Source organism: Petaurus breviceps, unplaced genomic scaffold, assembly GCF_028583685.1.
Source record: "Petaurus breviceps papuanus isolate PSGF00001 unplaced genomic scaffold, PetGlider_PUasm1.0 90919, whole genome shotgun sequence".
NCBI classification, from domain to species: Eukaryota; Metazoa; Chordata; class Mammalia; order Diprotodontia; family Petauridae; genus Petaurus; species Petaurus breviceps.
Genome location: NW_027187378.1, coordinates 39,042,170 through 39,064,504, shown reverse-complemented (window position 1 = coordinate 39,064,504; position 22,335 = coordinate 39,042,170).

Below are 22,335 nucleotides of genomic sequence, written 5' to 3'. Positions count from 1 at the left end.
TGCTGTCCGGGTTTCACAGGCTCCAAAAGAAAGTATGGGAGAGAAGAAGTATTAGACTGACTACCAGACTGAAGGTCTACACAGCCATTGTGCTGACTTCATTGTTTTAAGTTGATTCTTGATAAATGTTTATTGACTGACTGACTGCCCCTTCACTCAGTGATTCCACTTTGGTCCAAGGTCTTATTACTTCTATTGATTATTACAAATGACACCCAATTGGTTTCGTTGCTTTCCGTATCTCCCTTTCTTCTCCACCTTCAACCCCCTTTGCAAGAACTTAGGTTTCCAAATTAAATCCTGATAGTATCACTTCTTCATTCAGTGAACATATATCTGTGTATATATCTGACCCTTCCTTCAAGACCCAGCTTGAATGCCCCTTCACAAGCTTTCTCCTGATCTCCCCACTCAAAAATGCTTCATTTCTCTCCTGCAATTCCATGCACCTTATTTTTGACATGTAATATTGTTATTGATATATAGATTATTTCTGCTATGGGTTCCATCAGTAAAGGCTACACTTCTTGTTCATCATTTACCTACCACAGCACCCTGCAACACAGTCTTGTTCACTATGATTGTTCAATTCTTTCTTTTTTTAAAAATTGATTAAGGAGTGAAGGTACTTCTAAAATGGTTATAGATGTTTGAAAACAACTTGTTCTTTTAAGTAGTTTAAACATTACCCTCTGGATTTTTTTAGATTCTTTTTTTGTGTTGCAAACCCCTTCCTAGTAGAAAATGCTTTACCCTGCCAAAGTAATTTTCCTCAAACTCAGTTTTTATCATGGGGTTGCAAAACCTGTGATGGCTTTTTGTTGTGCATTGAGACACAGACAAACATTGGATGTTGATATTAGAGAAATAGCATGTAGTAGAGAACAGAGTACTAGACTTTGACTAAAGAGGAAATGAGTTCAATTCTTCCTCTAATATTTGCTAGATGTGTGACTCTGGGTAAGTCACGTGTCTTTCCCTCCTTCCCTCTTCCCCCTCTCCCTATCTCTCCTTCTCTCTCTCTGTCTCTCTTTTCTCTCTCCTTTCTCATTGTCTCTCTCTGTCTCTCTCTCTTATTCTAGAGCTATTCAATATGTTATTTTGAATCTTACCTCCAATAACTCTTCAACATGAGTTTTTACTCTAATCAAATCAATTCTATTGATCTTCTCTCTAGGGTAAAATCCTTACTCTAGCTATCTATGCCTTGGCTCTTTTGGGGCCATTTGGACTGCCTTTATCCTTCTTATTTATTTAAGCTAGCTTAAGTTACACCAGATCCATAAAGATTTTCAAGACTGTAGTCCATGTTATTAATATAACAACATATTGGTTATTATATTTATGAAGTGCTTTACCACTTATTTGTAATGTACCTTATATACACAATCTTGTTTCATCCTCACAACAAAGAACAGGTATTATTAGTCTCATTTTACAGATGAGAAAAGAAAACTGAGACTCATAGGGGTTGAGGTACTTGCCCATGGTTACATGGCTAGTAAGTGTCAAGGACAAGATTTGAAACCAAGTCCTCTGGTTCCAGATTCAGTTATTTTTCACTCTATCATTTCATCTTGTTTCTGTCTCCCACATTAAGCCTTTAAGGTATATTACCTTGACTAGCAGTGGGTCTTCCTTTAGAATCACATTTGAGCTAGAAGGAATCTTAGAATTTATTGAATCCAATATCCACAAATAAAGGTACTGAGGCCCAGAGAAGTATACTTGTCCAAAATCACAGAGCTAATATGCAGCAGAGCTGGTATTCAGACTCAGATTCTCAGGTCCTTCTTTCTACTACACCATATTGTCTATTATCCTTAATAATTAGTTCCATGCAAGATAATTCAGTTGGCCAGAGTGTGATGCTACAGAGGTCATGATCACAATCTATAGAGTCCTATATATTTCAGTAAGGTTTGCTGAAAGGTAAAACTTTTAGGTTGTCATGGAGGAAAAGCCTAATATAGTAGAAAGACTATTTGAGAACAAAGGACCTGAGTTCAAACCCTTACTTTTCCCAGAGTGAATAGGTAGTCATAGGAAAATCACTTTGCTTTTTTGAACACATTTTGTCCTCTGTAAAAGGAAAGGGTTGGACTTGAATGAATTTCAAGTTCTGCCATTCTGGAGAGATTGTTAACTGCAACATCTAGAGAAAGACTGTTTGGAGCTATGGAGAAAAGACTAAGAGAACTTTTGTTTTCCTCTTAAGAGACTGAGTTTAACTCATCCTGAGTAGGAAATATTCTGCAGAGAAGATATGTGAAAGAGAATTATTGAGAAAGTGACTGCTATCCTGAGAGAGCTGAATGGTGGGACTGTATTTCCAGTGTTGAAAAGAAGTCAGCAGTTGCATCTCATGGTCACAGCTAACTCTGACTGTGATCATTCTCACAGTGACACATCGTTGTTTTATTTTCATTGTTTGTTAATAGAATCTTGGGGAAAATGACACTTAAGTTGCCTTTCCAGAATGACTGTTAAACTGCCACTATATGTCTGATTCTATTCCTTCTTAATAAGACAGTAAAACTATTTAGTCTCTTAGGAAGGAGCTATTTATTGAAGCCAGGATTACATAATGATCTCTGATCCTAAGTCCACTATTTTATAGCACCTGGAGTTGGGAGCATACAATTGAGCACTTATTTATGCTATATGTTGCACTGTTCTCTTATGTTGTTCTGTATATTATTCCTGTCTTCTATTATGGCCAGGTACCAGGTTTTATATTTCTTATATAGCACTCCCACTTGACCAATCCAATATTGAGCACATAGTTCAAAAATTACTTACTTGATTGTAGATAAATGCCAGTCTAACCTTTTCCTGAGCTATTACAAATTCTAAATTATTAGAGTCTAGATCTCAGTGATCTTTTATAAAGTGTATTTTCTTTCTGACCTCAAGAAAATTTACCATGCTAATCTGATTCTGTTTGCCTTAAATATAGGTCACCCTCCTAACGTAAGGTCTCTTTGGGAGGAGAAAAATATGTGTATTTGCATATACACATTGAAAAGTGGTATAGCTTGAGGGTTAACTTTAGAGTCAGGAAGACCTGAGTTTAATTTTTTCCTCTTACACAAACTGCAAGTATGACCAAGGATAAGTCACTTAACCTCTCAGGGCCTCAGGCAGTTTCCTAGGACTTTAATTACAGATGAGCTTCCTGGCTGCATTAGTGGAGGACATTTCCATAAAGCAGAATCCCTTATAGTAATGAGATCTAAGGTTGGGATCATTCCTCTCCAAAAAATCCCAGACAAGGCGAGCCAGGTAGCACAGCAAGTAAGAGCACTGGCCCCAGAATCAGGATGATCTGGTATCAAATCCGGGCTCTGATATTTAGCACCACACCCAGAAATAACTGGCAGTGTAACCTTGAGCAAGTTACTTAATCCCAATTGCTTAAAAAAAAAAAAAACCCAGACAAATATATTACAGGCTCCAGGTGGCTCTGTGTAGAAACTCCCTTCCTGATAAAATGATGAGATAAAGATTGCTACCTGCTTGATAATTTATAGCATTAGAAAGTTGCCTAGAACATTGAAAATTTAAGAGACTTGCATAGGGTTACATATCTAGTAATTATCAGAGACTAGACTTGAATGCATTCTTTGCTATTCTAAAACTGACTCTGTGTCTTAATCTGTACCATACTCTACCACATACTATATACATATATACATACATAATACATATATATATATATACACATACACATAGATAGATATACTTATACATCTACATATACTAAAAACTGTTTTTACATTGGTGACAAGGCAAAGACATTTAAACATATTTTTAGTGTTCCTGTCCTCTTTATTTCTGTTAGATCTGTTGTTCCCTTCTTCACTATCTTTTCACAACACATACTAAGCATGATGACAGACTGAACATAGATTTTTGTAAAAGCCAAATCAAGGTGGATGGTGCTTATATTCAGAATCACAAGTTAACTATTCTCAGCAGCCATATATGAGGATAGGAGAAAGCATTTATGAAGAACTGTACAGTTTGTTTTAAGTGAGGAGACAAATGTTCATGCACACACCCACCCACCCACCCACACACATACGCACACGCACACATGCTCACAGCTGGATGGTCACACAATAGAAGAGGAAATCATTGTGTCACAGAGTCCTAAAGACCTAATTTATGAGGGCCGCCTGGAGCCTGGCATATGTCTGTCTGGAACAGTGGCACCGTGGCTCCCTCAGAACAATGGTGGGGCTGCCCCCTACAAAAAACATGAATCTAAAATCCCAAGAAAGGGAAACCAAGCATTTCCCTTTGACCTCTGCCCAGTGAGTCAGTGTCGCCTGCGGCAGACAATGCATGGACACAGAAGCATTCAAAGTCCTTTCATCTTTGACCTTTTTTAGCAAAGCATTTGACACATTTTTCAGATGCAGAACCACTCCCCTCCCCTTCTTCCCAGTTGTAGAAGGACAAGCATGAAATCTGACATTCTCTTTTGTAATTTGGAAATGTTTGGGGTTGACCAGCCCACAGAAGAAAGGCAAATAGCCATAGAATCTCAACTTCCCAGTGGTTCAAGGGGTCCCAGAAATTATCTAGTTCAAGCACTCCCATTTTACATATTATGAAACAGAAATTTAAAGCTATTGCTAGGAAGGGCTATGCCTAAAGGCAGAAGAAGTAGGATTAGGATTAAAATTAATCTCTCTTCCTCCCAGATTTCTTTAGACTGAATCACTGCTAGTTTCAACCCTGGTTGGACTCTTCCAAGATAATAGAAATGTCTGGAAGATGAGAAACAATCCATGAAAAAGTTCATGGTTTTTCTAGTGAAGTTTTATGTATTTCACCCAGATGGACTGATAACGATACCAGGCACTTAGTAAATGCTTACTGAATGGGATTTTGTCCAACACACTGATTTTTCAGAAAAGGAGAATGAGGTCAAAAGAGGTGGCGATTTGCTAAAGGCCATACTGAATATCAAGTATTCTTTCCATCATGGTACTATACTGCCTTCAATATCATTCTATGTAGTGCGTTGCCAACATTTTGGAGATGTGGGGACAGACACAAGGTCTTCTTATTGACTGAAAGCCTTACCCAGAAGCATAGGAAATCATTCAATGGGTCATTATAACACCATAACCCATACCACCACTCCTACTTGTGCAAACATGCTAGACACAGTGTACCAAAACAGGTATTATTTTAAGTGAACACACACACACACACACACACACACACACACACACCTCCTTTAGGTATTACGCAAACAGGCAGTAGTCCAAAGTCCCACACTGTCACATTACACATTGCCACTTAAGTGAGTCCCTGTGGGTAGATTTGAAATTTGTTTATTTATTTTTCACCCTTTTTGGGGGTGGGCAATTGGAGTTAAGTGATTTGCCCAAAGTCATGGGGCTAGTTTTTGTGTTAAGTGTCTGAGGCCAGATTTGAACTCAGGTCCTCCTGACTCCAGGACCGGTGCTCTATTCACTGCACCATCTAGACGTCCCTAGATTTGGGATTTAAAACACAAATCACATGGAGGGGGATGGTGGAAGAAGTATACATCACTAATTGTGAGTACTTTCTATCATTTTCCCTTTCTGGAATTTGGTTTTCCCATCTTCAAAATGAAGGATTTAGACTAGATGGTCTCTATGGTTCTTTTTAGCTTGAAAAGTGTATGAAAAATAATTGTTTGGAAGTGAGTGTGCTATTCCAATTATTCTTGCTTTCTTCATTAGGCAGTGGGTAGAATTAGTTAGGGGCAGCTAGATAGCATGATAGATAGAGTGCTGGGCTTGGAGTATGGAAGACTCCTCTTCCTGAGTTCAAATTCGTCCTCAGATACTTCCTAGGTATGTGACCCTGAGCAAATCACTTAGCTCTGTTTGCTTCAGTTTCCTCATCTGTAAAATGAGCTGGAGAAGGAAATGGCAAATCACTCTAGTATCTTTGCTAAGAAAACCCCAAATGGGGTCAAAAGGAATTGGACATGACTGAACAACAACTGAACAACAGAATTAAAGCAATTTATGTAGGATGCTCAAGAGCTATGCCCAGAGGGCCTATGTTGACCCTCATTTTAGGTGAAGCTGTTTATATGCAAAGAACCTAAGGGAGCCTTTTCTCATCTTCCTGCTAAATGGAGTTATGTTTATAAATGTTGATAGGCCCTTGAGGAATCCCTGGAGCATTGCTTTTACCCTCTGATATCTGTGTGCTGTTTAATCTAATTCAACCTAATTTAATTCAATTCAACAAGCATTTGTTAAGGTAGTGCCCAGGGTGACACTTTATCTACACAGTCAGACAAAGGGAGGGTGGTGACAGATGCATTGGACAGAGAGTAGATTTGGATTCAGATGACCCTGGGTTTCAATCTGGACTTTACTATGTGCTATGACCTTCATGGTCCCTTCTAATTCTAAATCTCTGATCCTAAGACCTAAGGCATTTTAGGCTGTCTACACTACTACTGTGAAAAGATATCACAATTCTCCAATATTCTCCAGTGTAAGTAAGACAAAGGAGAGGTGGGCATTCCCAATGGGAATGCTTCTGCAGGGTGTTCCAGCACACCCCAGCCAATGCATGATGTATAACTATATAGAGATACATAGCTAGATTAAGTCTTATGTCTATATTGCTGGAAGCAATCTTTGAGTCCGACCTCCTTAATCCATAGATGAATCAGAGTCAGAATTTGAACCCAGTCCTCCTGGCTGCTTTCTATAACCTGGAGACCTGAAATAAGCTGGTAATGACTCCTTTCTGTAGTGCTTGCAGGCTTGCTAGGAGCTTTCCTCAGAATAGCTCTGTGGGAGAGGGAACCCAAGTATTATTTTCCCTATTTGACAGATGATAAAACTGAGTCTTAGAGAGGGGAAGGGAAGGAAATTTTCCCACAGTCTCACAGCTAGGAAGTATCAGCATTAGGGCTTTGACTCTCTGCACCACTCCACATGACCTCTCCATCCTTCCTAAGACGGGTGGCTCATGGCCTTCACTTATTGTGTGAAATTCCTAGCTGATATTATTATTAGAAACAGGCAAGCATCCAAAGTGGTCCTCTCTACTTCTCTCTTTTCTTCCACTGTCCTTTCATCTCTTCTTCCTTTGTTTTGGGGTTTGGAGGTCTGTTTTTCTAAGTGGGACAGATATGAATACACAAATCTAGCTATGGTATTTTCCAGCCCTAAGTCTATAATCTTCTAATTCTATAAGGAGAAAAAAGAATATAATAAAAAAGAAAGAAGCTGACACCATTCAGTGCCTTCTATGTGCTTTTTTTATGGGTATATGTTTTCCGAGTTCTTCATGCCATTTCCTGGTGCTCAGTTATGGCTGAGACTTTCTCTCAGTATTGACAGTACCCATTGGACAGGTATTGGGATTTAAAGCCTTTCAGAACAATATGGAGAGGGCTGAATGTGTTGTGCTTGCATATGTGTTTCTTCCACCTACCCTCAAAGCACCTGTGACCCAGACCAGGGTCCCAGAGCCAAGAAAATTGCAGAAAAGCAAGATTTGTTCCAGAAACAGGGGTTCATAGTCACCATTCCCTTGCCTTTAATCGGGAGACTTTTCATGTTGCTTTTGCTAACATTTTGGAAATGTCACAAGTTTCTGCTTTGTTCCAGGGACTGTTATAACTCCGTAATTTACTTAAAATCACTGGCAATTCATCTTGTCATGTGCGGCACTATTAGGGGCTCACTGAGATGGTGCAGAATTTATGGGAAGTGCTAGACGATTAATTCCCAATGAGATACCAGAGTTCAGCATATACTCTTTGTGCAGACTCTTGTGATATGAATAACATGCATATGTGAAAGCCAAGGAGTAGATGGCAAAACTGAAGCTTACTGAAGCTGATTTCTACTGAAGCTAACTTTCTTCAGGTAACTGATTCTGATCTCTCTCATTACAGTAAATATAATTCCATTGACTGTACCTTGAGGACTCTGGCACTCTGAAGACCAATCAATCAATTGTTATTAAATACATATTATGTACCAGGCACTGTATTGAATGCTGGGGATACAGAAAGAGGGCAAAAGACCAATCCTGTCCTCAAGAAGCTTAAAATCTAATGAGGGAGACAGTGTGCAAATTTTATACAAGCTAAACAGGAAATAATTAAAAGAGGGGAAGCACTAGGATTAAGAAGAGTTAGAGAAAGTTTCCTGTAGAAGGTGGGACTTAAAGAAAGTGAAGGAAATTAGTAGTCAGAGCAGGAGAACATTGCAGACATGGTCAGAACCTCTATAGTACTATGTATTTAAGTGGAATTTTAGGTAAAACTCCTCTCTAGGAAGAGATGACGAGAGAATCAGAGGGCAGGAGAGATACCTTGGCAACCCCTACATGAATTCCTGGACGCTGCAGTTCTATCAGTCATATTCTCATAAGTGAGGCACCAAGATCTTGAGTGGACAGAAAACCCATGATGATTCTTTGAAAGAACTAAGGATGTTTAACCAAGAGAAAAGGAGATTTGGTTTGGGATGGGGAAAGATATGAAAGTTGTCCAACTGTTTGAAGACCAGCAGGTGGAGTTAGATGGGGGCATTTATAGCTTCAATATAAGGGGGAAAGGAATGCCCCCCCCCTTTTTAAACAATTAAAGTGATCTTAAAATGTATGGCCTACCTCAGGTGGGAGTTAGTTCTCCAAGACTGGAGGGTCCCCAGACAGAAACTATATGATCAGTTTCTAGAGATATTGATGAGGGGATTCTTATTGATAGGTGGTTGGTTTTAATGATCTCCATGGTCTCTTCTAGGTTGAGTTCCTAAGTTAATATTAAAGAAATACTATATTCAATTTCCTTAATAGAAAATGGGAATTATGATACCTATCATACCTTCCTCACAGGTTGTTGTTAGGCTCAAATATGTGCCCTTAGGCAATTCACTAGTCTTCCATTAGCCTTAGTTTGCAAAAATTGAAAGCACATTTTTGCACTTAGAGTTAGCATGGTATCATAAAGCAGTCATTGGACTTGAAATTAGGGAGACCTGGATTCAAATTCCAGACACATACTAATAATATAGGTCAAGTCACTTAATCTTTCCATGATTCAGTTTTTTCATCTGTAAAATGAAGAAGATGGACTTAATGGCTTCTGAGCTCCTTTTCTGCTCTAAATCTATGAACCTACATACTAGGACATCTCAATGGCCCCTTCCAGGTCTAACATTTTCAGAGTCAATTGGCTCCCTTAAATCCTACTATTTGTAAAGTGGAGATGATCCTGCATCTCTTTGCAGGCTAAGCCAGAGCAATCTATGGCAGGTCTTACCAAGCTAAAAATCTTTCTAATGTAGGCCAGGTGATCCTATCTCTACCACTTACTACCTGTGCCATATTGGTCAAGTCACTTAACTCATATAAAGAGGATGGATTAGATATCCTCCAAGGTCCCTTCCAACTTTAAGTCTATGAGCTTATGCTATTAGGGTATGTCTGTCACCTTAATGGAATTGTAACTGAGAGTTTGCTCTGGAGAAACAAAAACGTAATATAGTTATAAAATGAATCTACTAGGTGACCCTCCCTTCCAACCCTATGTAGCAGCAAGCACCCTAGCATACCCAGGATGGCTTCTAGCACAGGTTCTTAGATCTACTTTTCTAAAGGAAAGCAACCCAAAATGGGTTAATAATCTTACTTTAATCAAATATATATCATTTACCTAGTTCAGGGGAAAAAGTCAGCACCCTGAACCTCAGAGAATACAAACAGAAGTTACAAGCAGACAAAAAAAATACAGACAGAGAAACAGACCAGCAGTCTTCCAGCTGTCTGACCATTACATCCATACCTAGTCAGCTGGGTTTTCAAAGCCGGGGGGCTCAGTGGCTGCCCAGAGTCTCATCTGGCCAAACCTCCCAACTCTTCCCAAAGTGAGCCCCAAAGCAAAACCTCACATCAGGGTATATATAGCCTTCTCCTGGCTCAGAGAATGTCACAACCCTCTTGACCCACTGCCCAATCAAAAAGTAACAAGGTGTGGGAATTCCTGAAAAACAAGCCTCCTGCCAAAGGCTCCATGTGACCACATTCAGCCTATTAGGGGGCAGAGTATATTTTCAAATCAGGGAAGGTTCTCAGAGTCACTTAAGCCTATCAAGGGGCCGGGAAGATCTTCAGATTCCCATTCCCGTTACACCCTACTGGGATACCATAGATAAACTCCTACTCAGTCATATTCTATTAGCCTCATCTTATTCCCTTCCCTATCAGTGGTCTCCTCTGACATGGTCTCTTGACACATAGTGTCCCACACTATGGTCCCAGTGTCCTAGGGTCACTATTTTTTTTTTTTTTGCTTTTTGGAGGGCAATTGGGATTAAGTGACTTGCCCAAGGTCACATGGCTAGTTTTTGTGTTAAGTGTCTGAGGCCAGATTTGAGCTCAGGTCCTCCTCTCTCCAGGGCTGGTACTCTATTCTCTGCTCCACCTAGCCACCCCGGGTCACTGTTTCTTCTCCATGAGGTGGTATTCTGGGATATCTGCCTTCATAGGATCTTGTATCCTGACATCCAGTTTCTTTCTCTGATATCTCATCTGCCTATCATCCAATTACTTTCTCTGTCTAAGTTTTGTGATATTTGTCATAAGCTCCTTCCTGAATTGTTACCTACAGCTCTGCCTCTGGGAACCAGCAAGATTAAGTGAGGAGATCATCACTAGATGGTTAGGCAGAAGAAGATAAATTATTTTGGTCATAGCAACTTATGAATATTATCTCTCATGGTGTGAAGAAGTTGCAATCGACATCAGTAGAGGGAGTACCTACAATGGGGAAAACATGAATTGTTGAAGTATTGCCTTTGGAAGATAAGAGCCTGGAGAGGAAGAATTTGCTGTGGTGGCAGCAAAATTCTGACCACCAAAATAAACACAAAAACAAAAGCAAACCCTCCAACATTTAAATGATAAATTATACCTCATTTTATTATAGGATCATTAGTTTAAAACTGGAAGGAATCTTAGACATAGTCTAGTCCAGGCCAGAAAAATGTAGTGACTTCTCCGCAGCCACACAGGTAAGTGGTAGAGTGGAGATTTGAACTCAGTTCCTCTGATTTCAAATCCAGATGCTGTCTCAATGCTTCTTATAATCAACTTTCATTCTGCATGTCCATGAGAAAACCTTCAAAAGAAGAAATTGCTTATCTGGGGAGGAGTTTCATTATGTTAGCTTAGTCGGGACTGTGGTACAGAAATGTGACCTTTCATATGTTCTGGGTGTTTAGCATATGTTCAGCCGTGTTACTAGCAGGCAGGCAGACTGGCAGAACAAAAGGAAGGATAAAATAGAATAAAAGAAGGAAGGAAAAGAAAGGAAGGAAGGAAGAAGGAAAGTGCATTCTCTTGCTTTTCCATTTGCTTTTCTGAGTGGGAGGAGGGAGGGCAATGTTTTATTTTCTGAGCAGGCACATGGGCTGCTCATTGATTCCATGAGATTCTGTCCCAGTTTAACACCTGCAGATCCATCCAGCATTTCATCATGCAACATTTCATGGAGAACTTTGCTCTCTCTGGGTGGAAGTTAATCCACAAATTAGCTAATGCTGTTTTCAGGAAAGGGCAGATTTGCTTTATGTAAAATGGAGGCACTAAGAATTGGGTGGCCTATTTAAAGCAACAAGAGTTTGGGGTGGCCATCATAGCTAGAGTTTGGACAACTGTAATGAACCTGAATTGTGTATTGTTGCGATTGTCCTTGCCCATAATACTCCATATGTTCAAAGTATTTACCGTTTCAAGAACTGTTATAATAAGTTGGTGTCCCTGCCCTCCCAGCCTCAAGTTTTAACTGGTTCCAGTCACCCTCTACTTATGTATCAAAGTGACCTTCCTAAAGCACATGTCTGGCCATGTGACCTCCCCTCCCAGCCCCATTCAATGGACTCCAGCAGCTCCCTATTAGCTCTAGGACCAAATAGAAAGCCTCCATTTAGATTTTCAAACCCAGCATAATAGCATCTTCATACCTTTTCACTCTTTGCATACCTTACACCTCTCCACCAGTGACACTGTCTACCTTGCTGTTACTTGGACAAGCATTCTACCTCCCCCTATCTAGAATTCTCTCCCTCCTATCTGCCTCCTGACTTCTTTCTAAGTCCCAACTAAAATATTATCTTCATCAAGATGCCTTTTTAACTTTCCCTTAATGCTAATGTTCTTCCTCTGTGATTATTCCCAATTTATCCTGTATATACATATCTTGATTGCACAAAGTTATTTGCATTTCATCTCCCCCATTAAAGTATGAGGTACTTGAGAGTAAAGACTGTTTTTATTTCTGTGTTTGTTTGACTTTTATATCCCTGTGCTTAGCACCATTCCTCGCACATAGTGGGCACTCAAGAAATGCTTGTTGATTGACTGAACTCAAGAACAGTCTCTATAGACTTAATTAAACTGAATAGCACTAATAAGGAATTGTCCTGGGTATTATTATCTGGGTACTATTAACTGGGTATTATCCTCACTTTATTCATAACAAAAATCAGAGAAACAGAAATTAAATCATTTGACTCAAATCACAAAAGACTTTGCTGGCGTCTATTTGGCATTCAATTGTTTTTTAAGTAATAGGGATATTATAAAGAAATGAATGGGAAATCACAGATTATAGAAGGTCAGCAATGGAGGGGAATTTAGAACAATGAATGTTGAATGTCAAGAGTTACAAGTGACTTTAAGAACAAAGAACACAGAAAGTCAGAGGTAGAAGGTGCCACACAATACTGAATGTTTGAACTGAGAGTGAGTTGAGAATGTAAAATGGTAGAGAGCAAAAGTACCTTACAACAGAAAGTTAAAAAAAAAACAATTCTGATGTTGGAATGGATCCTAGGGATCTGGTACAACTGCATCATTTTAATAAAATAATGACGCAAAATAAAATTTTAAAATAAGTTGAGATTATAGATTTCACTTTAGAGAAAAATAATTTAAAATTTAAGATGTTAGGTTTGAACTTAATAAAATGTTTTTAATTTGTGCCACTTCTGTAAGAATCAAACCGATTGCCTTTCCCCCCTCCCTTTCAGCAAACAGTGTTTCAAAACTAGAGTATTGACAAACTTCTGGTAACTTTTGAGGCTTACTGCCACATAGTATGGGGAAAGAATGTCTAAATACCAATTTCTATGTAAAAGAATAGATTTATAAGGGGGCAGCTGGGTGGCATAGTAAATAGAGCACCGGCCCTGGAGTTAGGAGGACCTGAGTTCAAATCCTGCCTCAGACACTTAACACAAAAACTAGCCATGTGACTTTGGGCAAGTCACTTAACCCCAATTGCCCTCCAAAAAAAGCAAAAAAAAAAAAAAAAAGAAGAATAGATTTATAAATTCAATATAAATAATTTTGATATGGCAATCTCACCAAGTCTAATATTAGGATACATTAACAGGAGCATAATGTCCATAAGGAGACAAGTGATAGTTCTGCTGTACTCTGCCCTGGTCACATGCACACAGGATTCCATTTGAAAAGTACTTAAAAGCACCAACTATGTGTGAGGCCCTGTGCTATTCTTAAGGTTGTGACAATTATATAAGCGCTAGGGATGGTGTAGGGAGAGATGGGGAGAAGGATGTAACAGGTACACAAAAAACGTGAAGCAAGTATCACAGGATCATAGATTTAGAAATGGAAGGGAACACATTCCTATTATTTTATGGATGCCAAGACTGAGACCAAGAGAAGCTAAACTATTTGCTAAGGATATGTGGTAAGGGGGAAAGAAAAGTCCAGAAAAAGTCCTGTAACAAAGCTAGAGGAGGAGATAACTTTCAATTAAGGGAGAATCAGATAAGACTTCCTAGAAGACATGGTACACATGATACACCATAAAAAAAGATAAGGACTATGCCAGATGATGATGCAGAGGCATGAGGGTAGCGGGATAGAATCAGGCAATATGCCTTTCTGCCTGCAAAGTACTAGCTATGTAGGTGCTGGGTAATAATTGACTGACTTGAACGGTTGGTGGTTATGTTGTAGTGGGGATTTCTTTTAAATATGGGTTGGATTAGATGACTGCTGAGGTCTACAAACTCTCAGTAGCTGTGACACTGTAATCATGCTTTCCTAGTCCCTCTCTGCATCACATATCTTCTTGTTCCCTTTTTTCTATATCACCTTTCCTTTTGGAACTTAAAAGCAGCATTTTTTTAAACCTCATATATGCCCCAATTTATCGGACCTTTATCAACACCTCACTAATTCTCAGGCCCACTTAAACCAGAGGTTCTTAATCCAGAGTTTATAAATATTTATGTATACATATTGGGTGTGTATGTGTGTATGTATATGTGCATATAGATATATGTGTGTATACATACACATATATACGCAATATGCATATGTGTATAACTATTTAAATATAATTTCTTTCCATTGCAGTCCTATATATTTTATTTCCTGCATTTATTTTCTCTTATTCTAAGAAGGGGTTCAGAGCTTCTTTACCAGCTGGCCAAAAGAGTCCTTGACACACAAAAAGGTTAAGCATCTGTGATTTAGGGTTCATACTTTTGGTCAGGTATAGAGCTGGAATTTGAGTTCAGAACCCCTAATTTAGACCATATACAGTCTTCCCTGCAATTACATTGTTTTTGACTCTGACCTTTCCATACTGATTGCTTAGAGTTGAAGAAACTGCTAACTGACCATCCAAAGCTTCAATTGTAGCCCTGTGTTTTCTCCCAGCTTTCTTAAAAGGAGAAGCTGACCTTCCCAGGTCCCCCACTTTCTCCTCTTCCCCACTAATAAATGAACAATACTCTGGGTATAAAAACAAAAAATAAAATAAAATAAAGCCTCCTCAGAATTGCTGGGAATGATTCCTGTATGTTTTGGCTTGGAAACAGAGGAATGGAAGCCATGACCTCTGAAGGTCGCCTTCAATCTTAGGACTTTATGAAAAAAGAAAGGAACAGTCTTTAAAAGTGATCTAGCTACCAGAGGTTACAGGAAGCCCAGAGAGCTTCCCAAGAGAGCCCACCCTGAACTCAGCTGCCTGTTACATTGAACCTTCTCCCATGGCATTCTTCTTTGGGGGTCCTGGTCAGGGTGCACAGGTATTCATTCTCCTTTGGAGTCAGGCAATGGACAACAGTCCCCAATCTGGCACCTTCTTTAAATAACACTGGCTTTTTCATGTTAATTTATTACAACCAATTATTACTTGCTGTGTTATCAACTCTGGGAAGACAGAGAATGTTGTCAGTTTGGAGTCTGATAGCCGATTTGTTCTGCATGTCTCTCTTAAGTTTGAGCTCAGGGGTGTCCTGAAAGTAGTCACAATGAACTCCTGCCAGGAGCCCCTGGGGCACCCAAGGGGCCCAGCCAGCCAGGTGCACATTCCTTCACTTAACCTGGACCTTTTACATCACCTCAAGTATTTCAGCCTCTGAAAGCCCTGTGAGAAACTCGCTGAGCTGGTTCCCTGGATAATGTCCCAGCTGCTGGGTGCTAGGTTTCCACCTCTCACTCGGGATTCAGGTAAACAAAGCACATCTTCTTCCTCCCCACTCCAGAGAGCTACTGTTCACCCTGCAGGGGTACAGGAGCATGACTGGACTAAATAGGGAAGTCAGAGAACTCAGAGTTCTGAAGTGCCCTTAAGGTTAGACAAATAGATGGCTCCAGATGAGCTGGAAATGGGAGAAACAGGCCTGCCTGAAGCTCTCTAGAGACAGTGATTTTCCTGGTGCTACTCAAATAACAAAGAAATTCTTGAGTAAGTGGAAAATTGTGTGGAGTGCATAGTAAACCCGTAGCTAAGGTCTACTTTTTGCTTGAGATATAGTGTGTGTTTGTCAATACGCACACACACATATACTGTCAGTATATACACATATATGTGCATATATGTTATATATAGCATATGGGCAATGTGTGTGTATGTACACACATATACACACAATTTTATCTTGATGGTTTTGAAATTCCTTTTTTGAAATGGTGAAGCCTCTTCGGTTTGGTAGAGTTTTTTAAACTAGGTATAGGGTTTTATTATAGAGAGGCATTTACTTTTTTACTATGATAATTGAGAGAATGGATTAAGTGTTTACCTATATCTAGGCAGATAGATTGCCAGAGATAAGAGAGAGACAGAGATATGGACACAAAGATATACATTCAGGCAAAGACAGAAATACAAACAGGCACAAAGGCAAAGAGAAACAGAGAAAGGAGAGGGGAGAGAAGAGAGAGAGGAAAGGGGACTAAAGGAGAATAGGGAGAGAGATATGAGATAAATTAAGAAAGAAAAGGAGAGGTGAGAAGGAGAGAGAAAGGAGAGAAGATAGAGAGGAGAATGGTGAGAATAGGGGGAAGAGACACAGAGGGAGAGACACAGAGACAGAGACAAAGTCAGACAGAGAGAGGAAAGAGGAATAGGGGAGAGATAGAAGAGAGAGATCTAGAGACAGAGGTAGAGAAACACAGATACTCCACTAAAGTGCAACTCTGTTGCCTCATCATAATAAGGAAATGATCCTGGGTTCTCAATTTAATTCAAATAAACAACCATTTATTAAGTGACTACTATGTATCAGGCTCTAGGTTAAACACCATGGCAACAGAGAAGCATTCATTCAGGTAATGCCTTTGGGTTCTACCAGGTAACATTGTGGCTATCATTCAAGAAATCATCTTGTGTCATTGAAGGACCAGTGTAAAGAAGTTCACCAATAAATACATGAATAAATGAATGAATGAATACACAAATAAAGTGTCTGTCTGTCTGTCTATCTCTCTGTCTGTCTGTCTGTCTATCTACCTGTAATTGGACTGGGTAACTTCTAAAGTTCTTTTCAGTTCTAAATACAATGTGATTCAATTCAACAAGCATTTATTTTTATTATTATTATTTTGCACAAAGCTTGTGCTAGGTATTGGGGATGCAAAGAAAAAATTTTCAAAAAGATACAAGCCTTCAAGGAGCTTAAGTATACTTGTGTACATGTATATGTCCACATCCATATATGTATATATAAATACATATTATTCCTTCATATGTAATCTATAATATATGTATATATCCTGGATATTTATATACATATGTAAATAATAATGTAACTATATATGTCCTACATGTGTCTTAGTAGGTTAATTCCCAAATACTTGATGCATTTTGCTATTAAATTCAAAGGTATTTCTCTTCCTATCTTTCTTTTCTGATATTGTTAAGATAATGGGACCATTGAATATTTCCCATACTTGGCCACCATCTTCCACCTCCACATACTTCCACAGGCTGTCTCCTCCCAGTCTGAAATTCACCCCTACCACATATCCAATTTAAAATCTCTCTCTTCCTCCAAGGCAGCTCTGAGTCACTTCCTTATATTAGACCTTTCCTGATTTCCTAATTAAGTTCCTTGAACACATATACATTTTTTTTTCTTTTTCTCTTTTTGCATCCCCAGCATCTAGCATGAGCTTTGTGCAAAGTATGAGCTTAATAAATGCTTGTTGGTTTGAATCAAATTGTATTTACATTTGGAAGGGGTCTTAGAAGTTTTCCAGTCCAATTCTACTATTTTAGAGTTGAGGAAGCTGAATCCCAGAGAGGTTAGTTAAGTCACTCTTCCCAAAGATTGCAGGAGTGACAATGGTATTATTGGAACCCTCTGACTTTAAATCTAGTGCTTTAATGCCCCTGTCTCTAACTACAAAGTCCAAGGAATGCACAATACACATGTTTCCCCTAATGGGAAATTATTCAGTGAACTCTGATAAACACTAGGAGATTTAGAGATCAAGCTGACGACAAGAAGCATGAATGGCGTTGGGTGTGGCTCACTATCAGATGCTAAGTAGTACAGTTTGATGTCTCTCTGGAGCTTCTCTGGCTCTCCTCCACATCTCTTGGTAGTTAGATCTAAAGAGATTAACTACCAATTGTTACACATTGTGTGTGATTGTGAGGAGCCCAAAGACTTCACTTGGGGAGCAAACATGACTTCTGGCAGCTTCCTGTTTTACATGTTATTTTTGCTAACCAAGGCTGAACTCACTTGTTTCTATATAGCTAGAAGAACTCAAGGAGTATCATCAGTACACTCTAAGTTTCAGCGCCCTGGGCAAAACCCCAACCACCTAAACCTAGTTGCAGCTCTGTGGATTTGTTTCTCTGTTACTCCCTCCCCCAAATGTGGTCTTCTGATTTGCAGCCTCATAGAGTCAGATAATAAGACTGATTCTTTTTTGCTGATTTTTGAAAATACCATTCCAGGACACAAAATCTTTCATTTCACATTTGGAGACAAGCTATAAAAGACAAATACCCTGGAAGAATGATCAGACACTGAATAATAGAATAGTGTAACTAGAAAAGGTCTTAGGGAAATAGGCCATGACTCTTTACCCCTTTTGTATAGAAGGAGACTGAGGCTGAGAGGTGAAGTAATCTATGCAAGGTTGCACAGCTGGGTGGTGGTAAAGCTGGGATTTAAGCAATCGTATTCTAAGCTAACAGTTCTCAAAGTGTGGTCTTCAGACCCCTTGAGGTCCTCAAAACCTTTTCGGGGGGTTCATGAGAGCAATTTTCATAATAATAGTAAGACCTTATTTGCATCTTAAAATTCTCCTCCTTTTTCCAACTATATATTTCTTTGAGACTGAATTTTCTTCATTTATATTTTAACCAAAATAACATATGGCAGCAGATTGAATGCAGAAGCAACTACAAGAATTCAGCTGTCTTCTATTGACAGACATTAAAGAGATTTGCAAAAACATGTACAACATTGCCACTCTTCTCACTAATTTATTTTCTGCTTTGGAAAATAATTTTTCATAAAAATATATAATTTATGTTAACATAGAATGGCTTAATTGTTATTTTTAAATGAATTAGTAAACATCTTTAAATTTTTATCAGTTTTAATTTCTAACACAATAAATATCAGTGGATAAAATGCACATAAACAAAAGTTCTTTGAGGAGTCTCAGTAACTTTTAAGAGTATAAAAGGGTCCTCAATAAAATTTAGGAGTATAAAGGGGCTCTAAGACCAGAGTTTGAGAATTGCACCTCTAAGCTATTGATGTTTCCTCTTGTTTGATGGAGACTCAGGCTGTCATAGGCAAACCCTCAGGCAATTCTCTTCTCTATCCCTCAAAACCTCCCAATATCCTCTTATTCTTTTTCTCCCTCCAGCTTCTTGAGGATGAGGTAGTCCTGCACCTTGCCAAAGCACCTTCACCTGTTCATCCTATTTCCCACTTTTTTTTTCTGCATCTGAGCTTACCTTACCTTTTGTCTTGTATTATGAATTCTTCTGTCACTACTGCTCCTTCTCCCTGAAACTACAAACATGCTCACATCTACACTCCCCCACAAATCCTAAGATATTAACTCCAAGAAAATCCATCTCATTACTTTGTTGTCATATCTGCTATTTTACAATTTGCAATTTAAAGAGTTAGGTCTTGAAATGAGGATAAAAGAAAAAGGGGGAAAATCTGAATCTCCCCAAATCATTGGTTATTAATAATCATTTCTCTTGGCATCTGAAACAATTATAATTCAATTATATTTTATTTTTGGATCCAGATTCTTTCTCTCCTACCACCCAGCGAGAAGGCAAAATCCATTATAAATATAACATCATGCAAAACAAATTCTCACAAGACAGAGAGACAGAAAAAGATATGCTTCAATATTTACTCTGATTCTATCAACTTCTTTATCTGAAGGTAGTGCATTTCATTATGAATTCTTCAGAATTGTGGTGGGTCACTGGGTTGATTAGAGTTACCAAGTCTTTCACTGTTGATTATCATTTTGATATTGCTGTTACTTTGTAAAATTTTCTCCTGGTTCTGCTCACTTTATTTTGTATCAGTTCATATAAGTCTTCTCAGGTCTTTCTGAAACCATCCTGCCCATCTTTTCTTATAGCACAAATTCCATTACATTTATATACCACTATTTGTTCAGTCATTCCCCAATTGATGGGCATCCCCTCAATTTCCAATTCTTTGTTATCACAGAAGGAACTACTCTCATATGTACTTATTTGGAGAGGACATTGTCTGAGGATCAGTGTGAACATGAAAATGCCAAGATGGGAATGAAGATAGAAATACCTTAGAGGACTAGAAGGGAGATTTTCAGTCATTTTTTTTAGTCATGTTCAATTTTTTGTGATCCCATTTGGGGTTTTCTTGGCAAAGATACTGGGGTGGTTTGCCATTTCCTTCTCCAGCTCATTTGACAGATAAGGAAACTGAGTCAAATCAAGTTAAGTGACTTGCCTGGGGTAACATGACTAGTAAAGTGTCTGAGGTCAGATTTGAAGTAAGAAAGATGAGTCTTCCTCTGGCTGTTCTAGAAAGGAGACTCCTATGTCCAAACTATATTTCTCTGGAGTCTGTGGAAAATTTTTCTGATGCAATGGAAAGAATTCTGGAATTGGAGTCAGTAGATGTGTATTCAAATTTGGATTTATAGAATGAATGAGGTTGAAGTAAATTATTTCTAATCTTCCATTCAGCTGTAAATTTATTATCTAAATGCAAGAGGTGGAGTTTGGGTCCTCCCTCTCTCCCCAGGGTTGTAGAATTGAATTGAATTATGCAAACAAGTTAGAGTCAAAAATTAAGATGGGAACAAGATATCACTACATGTGAGATACTCCTTAAAGGATGTGGTTGAAAAAAATCTAATGAACAGGTAAAAGATGGGGCTAGACCTTGCTAAAGAACATGATTATTCTGATAAAGATATGATAAAGATCTGAGGGTTCTAGTGGATTGTAAACTCAATATGTTGGACATATGTGGTGGCATGGCAGCCAAGAAAAATGTAATTTTTCAGATGATGGGGGGGTCTGATCCTATGATCTCATTATTTGTAAAGATCACTTGGTGTGGAAATACCCTCCACCTCTAAAGATTGGCTATTCAACTGTAACTTTATATTATCTTAAAGAGTAGCCTCAGGGTGCAGTGAGTAGAGCATTGACCCTGTATTCAGGAAGATCTGAGTTCAAATCTGACCTCAGACACTTAACACAAAAACTAGCCGTGTGACCTTGGGAAGTCCCTTAACCCCAATTGCCCTCCCAAAAAAAAAGCAAAAAAAAAAAAAAAAAAGAGCAGCCCTCAGGTACAAAGAAGAGAAGGCCTTTCAGGTGGAGTGTTTCAGATGCTGAGAGAAATGATTGTTAATAACCAATGATTTGGGGAAATTCAGATTTTCCCCCCTTTTCTTTTATCTTCATTTCAAGACCTAAGTCTCTAAAGCTTGAGCTAACCTTCCCCTCTATCCAACCCCACCCACATAGGGCAGATGTTGTGCTCCACTCAGGTTTGGATGGGGATAAATTCTTTGAATAGATTACCCAAGGGGATTAGTTTAGAAGTAGATGACCTAATCAAAGTTCAGGTCTAGCTCCTAGTTGTGATATTCAATCTCTCATTAATTGCTAACCAATAAGGGTTGATTGTCAACCTGAGAACTCTCCTCTTCCAGAAGGACATATAAGCTGTGAACTGCTTGCTACCATGATGGTCTTTGGTCTAAGACAGAGATCACCAAATGACTGTCCTTTTATTAAAATGCTAGCATTATTAATAAAATGAATAAATTACCCAGAAATTATGTCTCTTGAACCTTTGTAAGTGTCACAATGCTAGACTTGAACCTAGATCTTCCTGACATCTCTCCCCTACAGTGTGGAATGTAATCTCTCAGGCTGCATTAGAAGATGAATCATGTACACAAGTGGTCACACTCTATTCTACCATGGTCAGGCCACATTTGGAGTGCCCAGTTCTCGGCACCAGACTTCAGGAGGGACATTGAAAAGCTACAGCCCTTGCAGAGAAGGATGATCCCAATGGTAAGGGGTCTTTGAAGTAAGGCCACCCAAGGATCATTTAAAGGAACAAAGGCTGCCTGGCCAGAAGAAAAGACATGATAGATGTCTTCAATTATCTGATGGGTGATCCTGTGGAAGAAGGGTTAGGCTTCTTTCTGCTTTGCCTCAGGACACATGACTAGGATGAATGAGGACTATTGCATAAAGAAAGAGTTCGGTTTGATATAAATAAAAACTTTAAAAATTGCAACTGTCCAAAAGTGAAATGGGCTGCCTTCTAAGGTAGCACAATACAATGGCAAAAAGCACAGAGGACTTGTGTTCAAATCCCACATCTGTCACTTACTATCCATATGATCTTGGGCAAATGACTTGAACTCTTTACTCCTCAGTTTCCTTATCTGTAAAATAAAGGGGGTGGACTAAATGTGTTCTAATTAGGTCCCTTCTACTTCTAAATC